Source organism: Ovis aries, chromosome Y (genome assembly GCF_016772045.2).
Source record: "Ovis aries strain OAR_USU_Benz2616 breed Rambouillet chromosome Y, ARS-UI_Ramb_v3.0, whole genome shotgun sequence".
NCBI lineage: Eukaryota > Metazoa > Chordata > Mammalia > Artiodactyla > Bovidae > Ovis > Ovis aries.
In genome coordinates, this window is record NC_082741.1 from 12,818,417 (window position 1) to 12,839,025 (window position 20,609).

A 20,609-nucleotide genomic window follows, 5' to 3' on the forward strand; every position below is an offset into this window, starting at 1 on the left:
TATGCTAGCCTTTTTTTTTTTTTTTTCATATGATCTCAGTTCTGTCACTGTGAGCAAATTATTTGGCTTGGGTACTCTTCTTGTGTGCTGCTGCTGCTTCTAAGCCACTTCAGTCATGTCCGACTCTGAGCAATCCCATGGACAGCAGCCCACCAGGCTCCCCCATTTCTGGGATTCTCCAGGCAAGAACACTGGAGTGGGTTGCCATTTCCTTCTCCAGTGCATGAGAGTGAAGAGTGAAATTGAAGTCGCTGAGTCATGTGCTACTCTTCGAAAGCCTGTGGACTGCAGCCCACCAGGCTCCTCTGTCCATGGGATTTTCCAGGCAAATGTACTGGTGTGGGTTTCCATTGCTTTCTCCAGCTTGTGCACTCTCCGGCTTGATCTACTCAATTCTTGATCTACTCAGTTCTTGATCTGCTCACTTCTTGATATTCTAGCAAGTCTCCTCTTTGTCCTGGTTTAAGTTTTGTGTTTCTCTGGATGGTACTCATCAGCAAACAGACTGACTATAATATGACCTCTCGTTAAAAATCCATCTTTTGGTGACACATCTGGCTTCTGCTGCTTTTATTTCATGTTTGCTTATTATAAACTTCTGCAGAGTTGTTCCTAGACTTTGTTATCTCAAGTTCTCTCATTTTCCTTTAAAGCCACTCTTGTCAAGGCCACAAGTGAATTTCAGATGTTTAACTCAGTGGTCAATTTTTAGTTATTTTATTTTATTTATTGGTAGCCTTTATCAGAGTAGTTCATTTCCTCCTCCCTGAAAAAAATGTTTCACTTGGATTACAGAGTGCTTCTCTTTCCTGCTTCTCTTCCACCTACAGTTCTCCCACATACAATGTGTGACCTTTGTGTGTGGCTTTATTCAGATGTCATATTTTCTTTTTAAATATTTATTTATTTAGCTATGTGGCATGTGGGATCTTAGTTCCTAGCCCAGGAATGGAACCTGTGGAGAGGCTTAAACACTGGATCTCCAGGAAAGTCCCCTAGTTTGTGTACTTTCAAGATTCATCCATTTCATGGCTGTATAGCAGTGAATGTTTTTGTTTTATTTTTATGGCTGAATATGGTATATGAATATGGTAAATGGCTTCCAGGCAGTCCATTTTAAGCATATACCACAGTTTGTTTATCCATTCATCAATTAATGGATAATACTTGGATGGTGTACTCTTTGTGGCTATTGTGAGTAATGTTGCTGAGGACACTGATTTTGCATGGACTGAACATTTTCAGTGTTTATGGATATATACAAAAGAGGGAAATTTCTGCATCATATGGCTACTCTATATTTAATTTTTGAGGTACTGACAAACCACTTTTGCAATAGTGGTTGTACCATTTTATAGCAATTACCTCAACAATATCTGAAGATTCCTTTTCTCCACATCCTCTGCAGCACTTGTTATTATTCATCATTTTGATTGGGCGTGAAGTAGTATGAGTGTGAAGTAGTATCTCAGTGAGACTGATTTACGTTTTGCTAGGGGCTTCCCTTGTGGCTCAAAAGGGAAAGTGTCTGCCTGCAATGTAGGAGACCTGGAATCAATTCCTGGGTCGGGAAGATCGCCTTGAGAAGGAAATGGTAATCCACTCCAGCACTCTTTCCTGGAAAACCCCATGGATCGAGGAGCCTGATAGGCTACAGTCCATGGGGTTGCAAAGAGTCGGAAATGTCTTTTCAAATTATTTTCCTGGTTGTTAAATGTTTTTCTTTTTTAAATTGTTGTAGAAAACATCTAACTTAAATTTTTGCCTTTTAGCCATTTTTGCATGCTAAGTATTTCACACACTTTCATCAGCCTTTTGGAGAAAGAAATGGCAACCCACTCCAGTATTCTTGCCTGGAGAATCCCATGGAGAAGGGAACCTGGTGAGCTTTAGTCCATGGGGATGCAAAGTTGGGCACAACTGAGTGACTAACACATGTACACACACATAGTCACAGTGTTGTTTTGTTGTTGTCATTGTTTTAGCTGTGCTATGCAGCTTGAATGACAGTTTTCTTGTTGAGGATCATACCCAGGCCCCTGATAGGAAACCGTGGAGTCCTAACCTCTGAACTACCAGGGAATTCCTTATCACATTGTTATGTAACAGATTTCTACACCTTTACATCTTTCAAAATTGAAACTCTGTACCCATCACCTGTCCCATTAAACAACAACTCCTCTTTTCTTCCCTGTTTCCCTAGACCATGGACTCCATTGTTCTTTTTTGTTTCCTTTCTATTTCTTGACTGTGTTAGCTATTTCATACAAGTAGAAACTTACAGTATTTGTCTTTCTGTATGACTGGCTTATTTCATTTGGCTTGAAGTCTGAAATGATCATGCATGTTGTAGCATGTGACATAATTATCTTTATATGGCTAAATAATGTTTCATTGTATGTATATATAACATTTGATGGACATTTCGATGCTTCGTGCTGCTGTGAGCATGGCTGTGCAAATATCTAAAGACCCCCGTGTTAACTTGTTTTGAATTTATATCCTGAAGTGGAATTGCTGAATCATGTGTCAGTTCTATTTTTTAATTTTTTGAGGAGCCTTTAAACTGTTTCTGTAACAGCTGCACCATTTTAAAATCTGTCCATAACACACAAGGATCCAGTTTCTGTACGTGCTTGCCAACAGTTGTCCTTTCCTTTCCTTCATATGTAAACACACACACATATGCACACACAATTGTTTTCATACCCTTTTCCATTATTGTTTATCACAGATTATGAATATAGTTCCTTGTGCTATACAGTATGATCTTGCTTGTCTATTCTATATATTATAGTTTGCATCTGCTAATCACCAGCTCCCAATCTATGCCTGCCCCACCTTTCCCCTCTTGGTAATCACATAGTCTGCTATCTATGTCTGTGAGTCTGTTTCGCTTTCATAGATAAGTTTATTTGTGGCATATTTTAGAGTCCATGTAAGTGATACCATATGATATTTATCTTTCTCTTTTTTTTAAATTTTTACTCTTACTTTATTTTATTTTACAACACTGTATTGGTTTTGCCATACATTGACATGAATCTGCCACGGGTGTGCATGAGTTCCCAATCCTGACCCCCCCTCCCACCTCCCACCCCATATCATCTCTCTGGATCATCCCTGTGCACCAGACCCAAGAATCCTGTATCGTGCATCGAACATAGATTGGCGATTTGTTTCTTACATGATAGTGTACATGTTTCAGTGCCATTCTCCCAAATTATCCCACCCTCTCCCTCTCCCTCAGAGTCCAAAAGTCCGTTCTATACATCTGTGTCTCTTCTGCTGTCTCACATACAGGGTTATCATTACCATCTTTCTAAATTCCAAATATATGTGTTAGTATACTGTATTGGTGTTTTCCTTTCTGGCTTACTTCACTGTGTATGATCGGCTCCAGTTTCATCCATCTCATTAGAATTGATTCATATAAAGTCTGCAAGCAATAAATGCTCGAGAGGGTGCAGAGAAAAGGGAACCCTCTTACACTGTTGGTGGGAATGCAATCTAGTACAGCCACTATGGGGAAGAGTGTGGAGATTCCTTAAAATATTGCAAATAGAACTGCCGTATGACCCAGCAATCCCATTGCCGGGCATACACACTGAGGAAACCAGAATTGAAAGAGACACATGTACCCCAGTGTTCATTGCAGCACTGTTTATAATAGCCAGGGCATGGAAACAACGTAGATGTCCATCAGCAGATGAATGGATAAGAAAGCTGTGGTACATATACACAATGGATTATTACTCAGCCATTAAAAAGAATATATTGTCTTTCTCTTTCTGACTTCCTAAGTATTCTTTTTTAATGCTAGTGTAGATTCAAGTATTTACTTAACAACATTTGTTGCTACTGTATAAAATGTGATTGACTTTTAAAATATTTGTCTTGTGTTTGTTAGCCATCCGTATGTCTTCTTTGGAGAAATGTCTATTTAGTTCTTTGGCCCATTTTTTGATTGGGTCGTTTATTTTTCTGGAGTTGAGCTGCAGAAGTTGCTTGTATATTTTTGAGATTAGTTGTTTGTCAGTTGCTTCATTTGCTATTATTTTCTCCCATTCAGAAGGCTGTCTTTTCACCTTGCTTATATTTTCCTTTGTTGTGCAGAAGCTTTTAATTTTAATTAGATCCCATTTGTTTATTTTTGCTTTTATTTCCAGCATTCTGGGAGGTGGATCATAGAGGATCCTGCTGTGATTTATGTCTGAGAGTGTTTTGCCTATGTTCTCCTCTAGGAGTTTTATAGTTTCTGATCTTACATTTAGATCTTTAATCCATTTTGAGTTTATTTTTGTGTGCGGTGTTAGGAAGTGATCTAGTTTCATTCTTTTACAAGTGGTTGACCAGTTTTCCCAGCACCACTTGTTAAAGAGATTGTCTTTACTCCATTGTATATTCTTGCCTCCTTTGTCAAAGATAAGGTGTCCATATGTGTGTGGATTTATCTCTGGGCTTTCTATTTTGTTCCATTGATCTATATGTCTGTCTTTGTGCCAGTACCATACTGTCTTGATGACTGAAAAGATGCTCAACATCACTCATTATTAGAGAAATGCAAATCAAAACCACAATGAGGTACCACTTCACACCAGTCAGAATGGCTGCGATCCAAAAATCTGCAAGCAATAAATGCTGGCGAGGGTGTGGAGAAAAGGGAACCCTCCTACACTGTTGGTGGGAATGCAAACTAGTACAGCCACTATGGAAAACAGTGTGGAGATTCCTTAAAAAATTGCAAATAGAACTACCTTATAACCCAGCAATCCCACTTCTGGGCATACACACCGAGGAAACCAGAATTGAAAGAGACACATGTACCCCAATGTTCATCGCAGCACTGTTTATAATAGCCAGGACATGGAAACAACCTAGATGTCCATCAGCAGATGAATGGATAAGAAAGCTGTGGTACATATACACAATGGAGTATTACTCAGCCGTTAAAAAGAATTCATTTGAATCAGTTCTGATGAGATGGATAAAACTGGAGCCGATTATACAGAGTGAAGTAAGCCAGAAAGAAAAACACCAATACAGTATACTAACACATATATATGGAATTTAGGAAGATGGCAATGACGACCCTGTATGCAAGACAGGGAAAGAGACACAGATGTGTATAACGGACTTTTGGACTCAGAGGGAGAGGGAGAGGGTGGGATGATTTGGGAGAATGACATTCTAACATGTATACTATCATGTGAATTGAATCGCCAGTCTGTGTCTGACGCAGGATGCAGCATGCTTGGGGCTGGTGCATGGGGATGACCCAGAAAGATGTTATGGGGAGGGAGGTGGGAGGGGGGTTCATGTTTGGGAATGCATGTAAGAATTAAAGATTGTAAAATTTAAAAAATAAAAAACTAAAAAATAAGAAAATAAAAAAAAAATTAAAAAAAATAAAAAAAATAATAAAATATTTGTCTTCTATTCTGCAAGCTTTATATTAATTCTAATACTTGTGTTTTTTTTCAAGAATTTCTATATACAAAAGTATGTTATCTCCAATACACTTTGACTTTTTCCTTTCCATTCTGAAGGCTGTTTTTTGTTTGTTTGTTTGTTTCGATTTTTTTTTTAACAACAGCAACAATTCTATTTTGTTACCTGATTACTCTGGTTATAGAACTGCCAGTATAATGTTGAGCCAAAGTGTGTAATAGACTTCCTTGTGTTGTTCCCAGTCTTAGAGGGAAAGCTTTCAGTTTTTCATTATTAAGTATGATGTTAGCTTGGGTCTTTTACAGGTGTCCTTTGATTGAGAAAGTTCTCTTCTGTTCTTAGTTATAAAGTGTTTTTTTTAACCCCGGTTATGAAAAGGTGCTAGATTCAGGGAAATGCTTTTTCTGCAGGCAGATGTGTAATTTGTTTTATTGTTTTAAAATGGCATAATGTTTATTGACTTTCATATAATGAACCAACTTTGCATACCTCCCTAAATCCTATGTGATCATGGTATACAGTCTTTTTTATATGTTGTTAGATTTTGTTTGGCAGTATTTTGTTGAGGACTCTTTCACCTGTATTCATATGGGATATCGGATGCGTGTGTGTGTATGTGTGATGTCTCTGTCTGATATTGGTATGAGAGAAATACTGGCATCACTTTGCCTGCTATGTGGGGAAGAGACCTGTGGCATAAAGGATGAAGCATTGTTGGATTTAAGTTTAGCCAGGATTAGAGGGATAAATTTAGGATATATCTGTGTGGAATTGGGGTGAGATTATCAAGAGAGTGCATTCTCAATTTCCTAGGCCTGAGTTAAGGGCTTGACATTTAATAATACTGTTTATTAACTAGGTATAGACAGATTATACTTTGAATTTGTTACCTATTTTCTTTGTTAACATTTATGAAATTAGTATTTGTGAATCAGTTGTAAGGTGCATTTAAGATACATGTTCTTCCAATTTTACTGCAAAACAAGATGCCATTGAATAGCTGATGCCTTTTCAAAAGAGCTGTTAACCTTAAGTCTAAGAAATAAGCATGTTTGTCTTTAAGATACAGAAGCACATTTAAAAGTTATAAATTTTCTCATGAAGATGCAACTGGTGTGTGATTAACTTAGAATTCCAACTTAATCTTCTTTGACTCCGAAGTCCATGTTTCTAAACACTGTACAACAGTGCTTTTGTAAAAATACTCGTCCTTTACATGTGATTTCACCTAATGATCAGTAGTGTTGTTGTTGTTGTTTTTCTTTATTTTTTTAAATAGAAGAGATTAAAGTGAACATGGGACAAAGCTATGATTCTAGAGCCATGTAGACTTGTAGTCACAGGTTTTTCAGCTGTCATTCAGTCTCTTTCACACTCAGTGTCTGTGTCTGTAAGATAAGGGTGTTTATAACCACTCTAGAGTTTTGGAGATAATCAAATAGCACATTTTCTGTACTTAACTAATATGTAGTATGTTTATACTTAGATGGCAGTTTGTATAAAGGAAGCACTGGGACTTGGGGCTGCACCCTCTAAGAATAAAAAAAGTATTAAAAATATGGAACTACCATGTATGTTACGTGAAGAAGAACAAGAGCCAGAACTACGGAAAAGGGAGGGAGAAACCAAACAAGTAGATGATGGTGATGATGAACTGATCTTGGTTGGAGTGGAACATGTAAATGAAGATGCTGATGTTATCTTTGTTGGGATGACAGCTTCGAAACCAGTCGTTTCAAACATACTGAACAGAGATACCCCAGGTTCTTGTTCAAGGAGAAAAAGGTATGGTCACTTCAGGAAAGGTAACACTCACAAATTACAGCCTGTTAGTCATGTAACTCCTACATCAGAAGCAAAGATGCCATGCCCTTTTCTGACTCTGAATCAAGATCAACAGATAGTCCTATTATTTTGAACCTTCGTCTCAAGCTGATTATAAAAATATTTCACCACAAATAGTGCCTAATAGCTTTTCAAAGGAGTCATGTTCTTCTTTGATTACCTTCACAAGTTCATTGCAGCATCTAGTAGAAATAGCAGTTTCTGCAGGAGATATGAATAAAAGTCCTCATGTATCAAAGCGACTTTCCACTTGTGAAACAAAAAGCAGAAATCCCAAAAGGCCAAACCTCAGTGATGGCGTTATAGGGGAACATTCTTTAGGTTTTTCCCCTTCAGGTATTTTTCATACAGTGACCACTCAGCAAAGCACACCAGACCGTGTCCATACCTCACTAAGCCATGTTCAGAATGGAGAACCTTGTCCAACACCTTTTCCAAAGGGCAGTGTTCATTGCAAGCCTGTAAGACCTTTAGGGGAAAATGGACTGATTTTCCAAGTTTAGCAAGTCCAAACAAGATTGCTGATCCCACAGAAGAAAATCTGATTTTGTTACTTCGTGACTTCTACTATGGAGAGCATATAGGAGCTGGGCAGCCAGAACTGAAGACCCACACAGCGTTTAAATGCCTCAGCTGCTTGAAAGTTCTAAAAAATGTCAAGTTTATGAATCACATGAAGCACCATTTGGAACTTGAGAGGCAGAGAGGTGACAGCTGGGAAAACCCCACCACCTGCCAGCACTGCCTCTGCCAGTTTCCTACTCCCTTCCAGCTGCAGTGTCACACTGAAAATGGCCACACTCCCCGTGGGCCCTACGCAGTCTGTCAAATCTGTGAATTGTCCTTTGAGACAGATCAGGTTCTCTTAGAGCACATGAAAGAAAATCATAAGCCTGGTGAAATGCCCTATGTATGCCAGGTTTGCAATTACAGTCATCATTTTTTGCAGATGTAGATGCACATTTCAGAGCATACCATGGTAACACTAAGAATTTACTTTGCCCGTTTTGTCTCAAAATTTTTCAAACTGCAATAGCATACAGACGTCATTATAGAGGGCACTGGGAAAAGAGTTTTCACCAGTGTTCCAAATGTCGGCTACAGTTTTTAACTTTCAAAGAGAAAATGGAGCACAAGACCCAGTGTCATTAAACGTTTAAGAAGCCTAAGCAGCTAGAAGGATTATCTCCTGAAACAAAAGTTGTTATTCAGGTATCACTAGAACTCCTTCAACCAGGATTGGTGGAAATAGCATCCATTACTGTGAACACATCTAATTCTGAATCATCACCCCCCAAATCTAAAAGTAGGTGATCAAAAGAAGAAAAAAAATAGTTAATTCTACTTTCAGTAAGTCTGAAGCAAGTATTTCAGTCAAAGTTAAAAACCCCATTAAAAACAAAAAAAAAATAAATTATAGCATTATTCAATAATATCAAATATAGGGAAACCAATGGGTAATTTACATGTTTTTGTTTTAAATACAGGGAGTACAATTTTGTTTGATCTGCATATTGAGATTCTATTTAAAAATCTCTTATATGTTTTTCATATAATTGTCTTAACATGTAAAAAGAATGTGTGCATGTGTGTGTGTGTGAGAGAGAGAGAGAATGAGAGAAGTGGAGAAAGGAAAAGTAACAACCTATTTTGGTATTTCATGTTACTTGTAACTTCGAAAGCTCTACTACACATATAATCTGTAGAGTGTTTTAGCAACCTTATTTTCAACTGTTTTCATGCCTTGAAGATCTAAATATCAACTATATAGCCAGATTTGAATGTCACTCTCTGAAGTGCCTCTTGTGCTAATCTAAGATAACCTGGCTCTGAAAGCATGCAGTGGAGAAGTTGATGGAGAAGCTACGATGTGAGTTTGGACCAGACACAGGATTTAATCAGTGAAGAGCTGTGGCTTCTTGTCCCAGCTGAGGAAGAGGCATACATTCACTCCAGGTGTAAAGCCAAGGTAGAAGGAACACTGTCTCAGAGTGCTTTCACCTAGCCCAGGGACATCTCAAGGAAGCCAACTGTTAAAATGCCTGTGTTTGGTGAGAGACCCTTGCAAGCATCAGGCAGGCCCTGTGTATCACTGACTGCAGTTGGAGAAGCAGAGATAGTTAATAGAATGAGACCTGGTGCCTGTAGACCTCCTGTTGAGTGATCAAAATGGGAATTTGATTCATTCCGTCCCCTTTCCCATTTGGCTGGCCTGTAGTCACAATGAGGTAGACATATCTGTGTCAGACACAGTAGCAAAGCAAGTTAAAATTCCCAAAGGAAAAAGAGCCTTAACGTCCACTTTGATTTGTGGTGGACCCATAGTTTTAACTGAAAAGGATCAAACACAGGGAATCTGTTCAGTTTTTGAATTGGGCTAAATTGAGTTCTCTTACCCTTAAGCTACAATGGAGTTGTCCAAGAATAGTAAATATAGTGGATAAAAATAGTCCAGGGTGATTAAACCCTTTTTAGAACTCTTCTTTACCTTTTCCAGTTACATGTGTCTTACCCGAGTTGAACATGTGAAGATTTCAGTTTTGTATCTTATCTTGCCTTGGACACAAATGTAGTACAGTTAACAGCTAATTCTTTGCGTGTGTAATTTCCCATTGTATCAAACTAATTGAGTTTCCGTCTTTCTTGACACAGTCTGATGTGCAAGAATTGTCTCATGTATTTCAGTAGTTATAAGGTCATAGAGTTATCCTTCCTCTAATCTATCCAACCACCTAATCTGTGATTATACTTGTGGAAACCTTTTTTCTTGTGGTCTCCAAGGGCTCTTTCACAGACCTGAGGGGTACCCTCTAAGTATTGGTTCCTGAACATCAGCACACTTGCCTGCCTCCGTAGGTACTTGGAGTTGAGTCTCCTCCTGGAGTTGAATGTCACCCCTTCTCCACTTCTGGCACAGATACCTAGCAATCTCTGTGCACCACTCAAGGAAGCTGGGATCCTGTGCCAGGAGCAATCTCTCCATTTCCTCTTCCTTTCTCCTCCTCTTTGCCTCTCCCCACTCTCCCCCCTCCTCAATTTATTTAAGTCCTCTAAGCTTTCACAAAATGCTGGAAAGTGATAGTCACCAAGGGGTTAGCATCCCTCTCAGAACTGAAGAGGAAGGACTACAGATGATTAAGCTATAGTGAATCTATTGTCTTCATTCTAGGTAATTTCCTGAGTGTAAATTTAAATTCAAATTGTATTTATTTACTCAAAGCTTGATTGATTTATTTGCACTTTGAATATTTTAGTAGGCCTTTCCAGTTAGTTTACTTGGACCAAAGCACTTTGCTAAGTGTCAGCTTAAACCACTTTTAGTTGTATAAAGAGTGTGTGTTCTAGTCTCAGGTAAAAACTCTATGTATAAATAAATCTGCAGACTATTGCATTCTTATCTCCTTTCTTCGATTTCTATAGTAAAAATACAAAATATTTTAGTTATGTGTTTTTATTGTTGCCTAGTATTATCAACACTGTTGCTGTTAGTTGCTGTGAAGTATGCTCCTAAGGAGTACAAGTTGTATTTATTGCCAAATTAAAAGGTTCCTGCAATAGGTCCCTGACTGCTCCTCTCTTCCATTCTCTGTCTTCTACTCTACTCTTTTCCCCACTAATGTACTCTTTTTGACAACACTGGCCTTGGTTTTCCCCCATCAAATTCCAATTCTTCCCGATCCCCAAGACTGCAAGTGCTGTTCTTCTGGAAATGCTCTTCCCGCAGGCCTGCATGGCTTGCTACCTCCCTTGTTTGAGCTTCACCAATGCTGCTCAAATAACACAATCAAATCTCCAACCCCCTCTCTTTCCTCCTCCTCCTTAAAGGCACTTGAAGTCTCTATCCTCTTCTTCCCTCTCCAGCCTAAATTTCCTAAATTTTCACCAAAAAAAAAAAAAAAAAAAAAAGGAAGAGATAATAACATCAGGGCTTTGCTTCTTAGAATTAACGAGTCATTTTCAGAACCTGCAAATAAAAGATAGTTAATAGTGAGTTGAGTTCTTTCAGGAGCTTCCTTTGATTTTCTATTGATACCTCTATATTTTGTTCACACAATGACACTTTGTTTTCTTTACAAATATACTGAATATCTGTCAAGATTACTATTTTGTTACTGCCCTTTGTGAATTTCCTTGTCTACTTTGCTTGTTATTTCAGGTAAAATTTACTATTTTATTAATGTTGCCAAAACATTGTAAGTAAAATTAGTATTTGTAGAAATAATTAAAAAAATATTTCTGCTGTCTGTCTTTTTACAAATAACCTGGCATATTTTTATTTTTTAAAATAATTGTATTGTGTTGGCCAGTTCTAAACTTCTAAACAGTGATGTGTAAATGGGTTTTCTTGTTCTGAGTACCATCAAAAGCAATGAGTATCTGGCTTAATAAATTTCCATTTCTGTTTTTAGATCTTGAAGAGAATTGCTTTATTGGATAGTTTACAACATTTGTTGAGACATTTACTTTACTTTCCTTCCCCTTTCCTTTCTTCCCTTGTCGCTCGTCCTCTTTCTTTCCTTCCCTTTCTTTCCCCAGGTTTTTGCTTGACTGGACCTTTCCTGAAAAGTAATTCCACTCAGAGTTGAATATTATCCTCTCAGAATCCCATTTCGTTTCTCATTTCTAGTATTGGAATTAACCTCCTTGTCCCCTTATTAGATTTGCCACAGTTGTATCAATGTTTCTGATTTTCTTTTTCCAAGAACCAGCTCTTGTTTTATTATCCCAACAAGTTTTATTTTCGTTGTTTTCTATTTTTGTTTCAATTCATATATACTTCCTGCATTCTTTAGGATTTTTTTCTTTGTAATTTTGTTTAGAAGCTTTCTTTAGAATTTTTTTTCTGTAAATATATTTGACTTACAGTGTTGAGTTTCAGATGTATATCATAGTGATTTAGTTATGCAGATACACATCTATTTTTTGTAGGTTCTTTTCCATTATAGGTTATTACATGATACTGAGGATTTCTTTTTTTTTTCCCATAGATGGTTTAGGGATTGACCTATCTTTATTTAGCAATTTTTTCTGAATCCCAAATATTTTTATGTATACATGTTTTTTTAATTAAAATTTCATTCTTTAAGATTTTTGGCAAGTTGATTCCTAAGATTTCACTTATTTTCACACTGAATGTTTTCATTTATAGTTTATTGAGAATTAAGTTTTCCTTGGAGCTCTGAGGGTATGTGTGTATATACACTGACATGTCTATATACACATCTGTTTCAGATTACTGCATGTTTTAAGATATGTAAATGTATTTTAAAATATATTTTCTGTTTGTATGGTAAAAACATGAAATGTTTTAATTCTAGAAATGTGTTCCCCCAAATGAATATAGTATAAAGAGTAAAGGTATAAAACTATACTCCTTTGAGAATGATCCTTACTAACAGAACTTGGAAATGTTAAAAAAAATATTCATAACACTTAACTAAAGGTGGTAAGAAAAACTATTCAAGGTAAGAGTACTGCAGTGGGGTATTATAATATGGGAGAGAGATTGAGCTTATGTCTGACTCCAGCACGGATGCAGCTGGGATTTATAGCTAAGGAACAGGGTGGGTCCATGGGCTTGCAAAGAGAGACTGGGAGACTGAAAAGCAATGGACAACAATAGTAGAATGGGTGTCAGTGGATGGAAACGTATTAAGAGGACCATAAGGGGGAGGGTGGATTCTGGCTCAACTGAGAGGATCATTGCTGAGGCTAGGCAAGGCTGATAAGATATTCAGGTGAGTGAAATGATATTTGATCTGATACTGAGGGTGGTCAAATCAAGGGTCAGGTATGTTTTCTAAGACTGAAGTAGCAGATTCTGGATTAGATTGGGCTAGATGGACAGGCAATCCTGAATAAAGACATTGCCCAAAGTTGGCAGGGCATCAATGAACTACTGCTACATAACCAATTACCCAAAACTAGCAGCTTAAAACAACATTATTTCATACTGCTGCTGAAAGTTGGGAATCCAGGAGTAATTCAGCTGAGTGTTCTGGCTCAGTGTCTCATGAGATTACCATCCTCTGAATCCTTGAAATGCACTGGTGGATTTCTTTCCTAGATGGCTTACTCACGTAGCTGTTGAAACCAGTTTCCTTGCTGGCTGTTGGGAGAAAGCCTCGGTTCTTTCACATGGGCCTCGCTAAAGGGCTACCTGAGTGTTCTCAAGATATGACGAAGCTGGCTTCTAGAGTGAGTGATCCAAGAGGATGAGCAAGGAGGCTGCAGTGCCTTTTATGACCTAGTCTCAGACGCTTCATTGTTCATTTCTACAATATTCTAACATGAGAAGTGAGCCACTAAGTCCACCACACATGTGAAGGGGAAAAGGAAGGAACCATGGACATAATTTAAAACCACGTGGTATACACATGGCCACAAATTGTCTGCATACTTGTATGTCCAAAATGCATTTTCCTGCCAACGCTTTTAATTAATTTATCCTTTATAGCATTAACTTGAAGTTCAGGACCTTGTCGTTTAAGTCAGGTCCAGCTATGGATCAGGGTCCGCTTGTACAGTATCTCAAGTGTTCTGTTGCAAGGTGTGTCGTATTCTTTGCAACCCCATGGACTGCAGCACTGCAGGCTTCCCTGTCCATAAACTCCAGGAGCTTGCTCAAACTCAAGTCCTTTGAGTCGATGATGCTATTCAACAACCCATCCACTGCTGTCCCCTTCTACCTTCATTTTTTTCACATCATGGTCTTTTGCAATGAGTCAGTTATTCGCATCAGGTAACCAAAGTATTGGAGCTCAACTTTAGCATCAGTCCTTCCAATGAATATGCAGGAGAGATTTACTTTAGGATTGACTTGTTTGATCTCCTTGCAGTCCAGGAGCCTCTCAAGTCTCCAACACATCAGTTCTTATTATACAAGTGTAGTTCCTCTAGACCTGAGGATGTGTGAACAAAAGAGATGAGTTAATCTGCTCACTTTCACAGCCAACATACAGTGGTGGGTCAGGCATAGATAACCTTCATAGACACTCGTGTTCCCGAAAGGGGAGGGGAGATGGGAGTCAATAGTAGCAGTACTGAAATCCCATGGGTTCTTGTGGGCAGTCTTTTGATTAATATTTAAGGCCTGGAAGCTTCCTAGGCTTCAGTCCCTGATTTTTTAATTCTACCCCCTGACATGATGCCATTGCATGAAAGGTGGCTAGTATGTGGTTACATGAAACAGTCTCTCTAGCCTGCTCCCTGCTTGTAGAAGGTAGAAGTCCATAGCTCTTATTTTGTACTATTGCTAGTCCTTTCAGTCTGAGCTGAACTTAAATATGTTATCTTAAAAACTTGGTGTGTCTCCTGATAATCTTACTGGTGTTCATGGCAAAGCACCCCACTCCAAAGCCACAATCACACATGTCTTCATAATAAGGCTTACTCTGTCTTGGTTTTCTGCTGAGATAGCTGAGGGATAACACCCTGAACCTTGGTAGAAGTCTTATTGTGTGACTGAAAGGATCTCTGAGTGACACCCCTAAACTCTTTGGAGGGTATTGGCCTGACTAAATAATGCCATGAGGCATCCCCTTCCAGCTTTCTGAGGCTTAACAAAGAGTTTTACAGTCACACTCATCTTTAGAACACCTTTGTTTATAAAAAATAATATGAAGAAGAACTGGCCTATAGGTGGCGTAAAATGTTATATTTAGACCACCTAATCTCAATGTCCTGGATATGATCTTGCTTGAGAGTCATTAATTTTAACATCTGTCATGTTAAAAGACTGGAAAATTCCCAAATCACCAGTTTTGTCTCCTTTTTTAATAGTCTTTATCTCAAACATTTTTAAAAAATTCCCTTCATGTTTACTACATGCAACAAGAAGAAACCAGGAAGCACTTTTGGCTATTTGAATGGAAATCCTCTTAGATAACTCAATTAATTAAGTACAGTTTGTCCTCCCAGCTCATTCGGTACATTTTCTACTTTTCATAAACTGCAGGTGTAGTGGACTTTGGTCTTCACACTCCCCAGGCTCTTTCCTCCTGCCTCTCCTTTCTGCCAAGCATCCTAGGTGCACGACTGTGATTCCACTTAGAACGTGTTTGCTCAGTGAGATAATGGGGAGCGATTCCCTGGCTTCAATGCTTCTGCTGGCCAGAGACTATGTACCTTTCCCTAAGAACTTCATGTTTTCGCTGTCCAACTTCTGTCACCTGGCTAGGTCATTTGCAATAGCTCATACTCACAAGCGAACTGGCAGGGATTTCTGTGAGCAAATGTGCAAAAACATACATGTGTACACAGTAACATCACTGAGAGGAAACTTGTCCATATGCAGAAGTACAAGCTTTCTTTTCCAGGAACATGAATTTTGATAAGCACTCCAATGATATGCACACATATACACAATCATACACATGTACACAGTAACATCGCTAAGAGGAAAGAAGTCCATAAGCAGAAGTACAAGTTTTCTTTTCCAGGAACATGAATTTTGGTAAGCACCCACATTTCTCTGTCCTTGTTTTTTCAATTGCTCACCGATCATGTCATGTTACACTTGTAACTCTGTTCCTTATCTTCAAAGGTTACAAAACCTTGGCATTTGCTATTGACAGGGACTGACCTACAGAGCAGTGGGCAGGGTTGGAAGTTCTTGCCATGAACAGCTGTATAACACGTGCCTGCCTTCTGCATTCTCCCATCACCTTGGACAGCTTCACAGTACCAGTCACGTTGGCCTGATCCATTGCCTGTGCATTCCTTCAGGGGACCAGAAAACAAGGACCTCTGAGCTCAGCTGACGTGAAGAACTGCTTTCTCGGTGTGCACCTTTCTAGGTCAATTCGTGTCAATGCTGTGCCCCTCTTGCTAGCCTACCACCCCTTACAGCCCACAGCATTCTGAGTGAGCACCCCCGTTCTTCCTATCTGTGTAGCTTTCTGTGTGCACCATCTATCTGTGCCCCCATGTGCTATCTCCATGTAGCAGGAAAAGGCCAGAAACACCTGAGCCTCCAAAAGCCCCCAGAGACTGTGATAGGCCTGGGTCTGATCCAAGGTTGTGAAGAAGGTGCACGTGGATATAGGGTCTCTCTGATACAAAGAATGGAACCGGAGGCCGTATAAGTAAGGTGGCATCCTTACACGTTTTCCTTTCTGTTTAAAACTACCCATGCACATGGAGTCCCCCAACAGATGATGCCCTGGGAAACCTGCAGGTTCTGGGCCCAGAGCTAATGCCTCCGTTGGACAGAAAGCAGCATTACTATCTCAAATGGACCAAGAGGGCTTGAACCACCCATGCCTCAGTGATTTGCTAAATGCCAAGGCTCTCTTTCAGTTGCTTTCATTAGGCCCAGGTAGGACTCCCTACAGTCACACATCCCAGCTTCCCTACATAGCACCTGTGCCAAGGAAGCCAGTGCCCACTTGGGCCCAGGGACATCCAAGACGGTCACCTGGAAGGCAGCATCCCTCTGAGTGTCTCCTGGGTGCAGATCCTGTACAACACAATCAGAGATTCTGCTCCAGCAAAACTACCAGAATCCTCCTTCAGGTGCAGACGTGCACCTTTGCCCCTCAGGCCCCCAAAGCGAGGGGCAAGATCCCAAAGAAAAGGAGGAATTCATGTCAGAAATTTCAGCAATGACCATTGGGTATCTTTGGCAGGACTGCTATTGCCTAGAGTCTGGACCCTGAAAACCAGCAGGCCCTGAACTACCCCAGGGGCTTCTCAGTCTTCCCACTCTCCTGAGGTCCCTTGGGACATACAGTTTACCCACCGCCCTTGTCTTTACTCTGTTCCCACTCTCACAGGCATATCCTGGAATAGGGTCACACAGGTAAACCCACTTGCACTTTCCTCGCCTTTTGGCACTGCCAGGGAGGCAGGCTGGAAGTGCCTGGAGGCATGCCACGCTTACAGACCATGTCTCTCCTAGGATGCCTGTGGTTTGGCAGATACAGCATACTTTAGCACATCTCATGTTTTGTGTCACATCGTGCCAGTGTGTGCCACCCTCAGGGAGGGCGTGTGCTGGCTACTGAGCTGATCTGGGGCAGCACTGGCCCAGGACCTTCCCAGTTATCCCATTCATGTGTGTGGAACAATCTCCAGTGCAGCAGGCAATCTATGACTCTTTCTCCTTCAGGTCTCTGCCCATCTCGGCAGGACCGTAGCCTCACCATCCAGGGTCTTGCCGTAGCCATATCCATCATTTCCACAGGCCAGCCCATGGCCCCACACAGGGCTCCACAGGCAGTGGTTTCAAAGCCCCACCCCATGTGATTTGCTCTGTGTGAATCCTTAGACCATGAACCCCTCTTCCTGATCCAAATACGCACAACAACATGGTAGAACTGATGAGCGTGTTTTGTATGTGGTCTAATTGCAGATATCTGGAGCCACAGTCTGGAGTTATCACTGGCCATCCTTTCCTCATTCCCATCCTGGGCAGAGTCAATGCAGAGATACAGCGACAAACCACCTTCAGCCTGGTCACCTCATGACTCCTCTTCTGGTTGCTCAGCACCTCCTCTTCTGCCGCCTTCATCTCTGCCTCTGCCCTGGGCCGGACACACACACGCACGCACACATACACACACACACACACACACACAAACACAGCCAACATAAATAAGCATGTGTGTATACACACACATGCTCAGCATGGGGACACAAACGTGAACAGTGAACATAGGTGTTTCAGGAGGTGAAGACGACCGAGGCCAGCAATGTCGGAGATGGCGACAGTAGGCACCATGTCCTGCCCTTGGGGCTCCCTGTTCACCTTCTCCACGAACTCTTCCATATGTTCCCAAGGCAGCCTGAAGCCGATTCCAGCGTAGCATGTTTGGTGGGTGTGAGACACTGAGTGGTGAATGTGGAAATTCAAAGAAGATCCCAAACTCAGCACACAGGTACACTGGGAACCGAGAGAGGATAGCGTTTCAATGATAAGCCTTCCCTGGGTAAGGGGCGGGAGTGAAGTGCCCAGGCAATCTCAAACTCAGTGAGCAGCAGGAGGCCAGGGGATGAAAGGACCCACAAAGGATGATTCTGACAAAGATACTTAATACACACTGCCTATAGTAGTATCACCTGGATTCTGGTGCTGTCACCACAGCTGATTTGATGGAGACTTGCTTCACTCACAGACACACCAGGTCCCCAAGTAGACAGTCTCAGGAGGTCACCTGCTACATGCACGACCCAAATTCAGGCTCCACAGCCAGCTTGCGTTAGTCTGAGCATCCCCATTTGGGAAAGGACAGTGTCCCTGTAGTATCACACGACTGTCCCTTCAGGGCCCACCTTCGGACCCCATCTCCACATATGTTTCTGTCAGTTACTCTCATGGAAGAACCTTCCTGCTCAGGGTACTACTTTAGGGGATCATCCCAAACATCTTCACCGACAATCTGCTGGCAGTACGAGCAAGGTGAGCCAGCAGACAAGAATCCCAAAGTGAATTGTTAACTGTGTTCAGGCCCAAAGCAACCACACCTCAGCAATCCAGTTCGATTCTGAGCAGTTGTGACAACCAGCTGAGAAAGTTAAGGCTCCTGGTGTCCATGCTGCGGCTGGATGGTCCCCATTCAAAGTTCCAGAACCAGTGGACAGGTATGGAACCACGTACCCTATACCCCACAGAGAGACAGGGGAGATGGGTGTGGATCCCACAGGTGGACAAGCCACAACCTTGCACACCCACACATCACCACAGGAACCACGTTTCACAAGTGGTGTCAAGGTAATTCTACTTAGTGGTCACTGTGTTCAAGAAGTAGGGGGGTCCTGAAAGGAAAATATCAACTTGCAGTGGGACCATGGATGGCTCTGCAACAGCACCTGTCAGGATAGGGAGGAGGGAAAAGATTCCTGCGCCGCCTCCTCTTCCTGAGCAGCAGACTTCAAAGAGCAGCATAAAGGGTACAGGTATGGCCCAGAAGCAAGGGAGGTCCAAGATGACGGCGATCCTCCAAGCCAAGTCAGGCTTCCTCCTCTGATGGTACTTGAACATGAACTGGAAGTAGGCCCTGCAGTTTTTCTTATGCTCAGAGCTCAGTTCCACCAGCAGGGCAACCAGTGCCTGCAGCGCATCTTGCCCTGGAAGCTCAGTAGTGCTCCCGGGCCTTTTCTGGCCCTACTCCTCCACCATCTTCTCAGCTCCTGGAAGAACCCCTATTGCTGCTGCTCATCTGCCACAACCTCCACCTCCTCCATGATGTCTTCCACAAGCAGCTGGAACAACCACCCAATCCCCACCACGTCTCCGACCACCAGGGGCTCACCATCGTCCACTGCCTCCACCCTGCATAGGGTGGCTCTTTTGCCTGGCATGACAATTTGTGGCTGTAAGTTCCCAGCCTCAAAAAGCCTGAGGATGGCAGGCCACCAACCCCAGCGCCCTGAAATCGGGGCTCACAACTAGGAAGGTCTGGGGTCCCAGGATGCTCCTACATTCCTCTGACCAACCTTCACACTCCTCTTGGCCCTGATCGTGACCCCAGGCTGGGGAAGATGTGAAGGGATGGGACATAATGGCACAACAAGTGGTGTGCAAATGCGGGTCAGGCTTCAGTAATCCTGTGGGACCCATTAGCTGTTTGAGGGCAGGGAGGGAGGGGGATGGTAGGGAAGCGGTAGCTGGTGTGTGTCCGGTGGCCTGAGGCTGAAGAAATGGGTGACAGACAGCGTGGGACAGGGTGAAGGGGCCCTGGGGAAATCACCCGAATAGGCAGATCATTAGGTTGTGAGCCATGCACAGGCTGCTGGCCCAAATGTAGTTCAATGGCCAAGATCGTGGAGGGCGGCACGCTTATGGACACGCCACTGAAACGTAGGGCATCTTCCATGGTTCCTGTTCGATGGCACACCATATACCGCTCCAGAAAGGTAATGGGTTTTGCATCTGCTGATACCCCAGGTGCTGTCATTGACCGGGCTCTGAAAATTCCAACGACGGGTTCCTGCTTCACAGTCTGAACAGCACACTCCTGTGTCCCTCAGGACCCTCAATAACTGAGAAGTCTCCCTGAATATCCAAAGGATAATCGGGCTGCACGAGGCTGGATACCTTTTTCCCATGGGACAGAGAACATGTTGATGTCCAGATGCTAGAGGAGAAGGGAAAACCCCCACTGTTTGCTACAGTTGATCTCCACTGTTCAGGGACACCAGAGCCTTAGGGTATCGAGCTGGCTCTGTGTCTCTTCATCTCTGCTTCTGGCATTTCACTGTTTTGGGCAATCCTTCTATGTGTTTACCAAGGGCTGGTGTCTGTCTGTCTCCATCTCTCTAAGTGGTGCTCTTGCTGTCTGCCAATCTCTGGACACCAGTGCTCATATGAG

The 20,609-nt window shown here is 41.7% G+C and overlaps 2 pseudogenes; one reads left to right on the top strand and one right to left on the bottom strand.

Annotated features, from left to right (window-relative positions):
- LOC132658971 (testis-specific Y-encoded protein 1-like) overlaps positions 1 to 19,861 on the bottom strand; it is an 89,965-nt pseudogene extending 70,104 nt beyond the window's left edge.
- LOC132658970 (zinc finger protein 280B-like) lies at positions 7,010 to 8,279 on the top strand (annotated as a pseudogene).
- Positions 19,862 to 20,609: the final 748 nt, after the last annotated feature.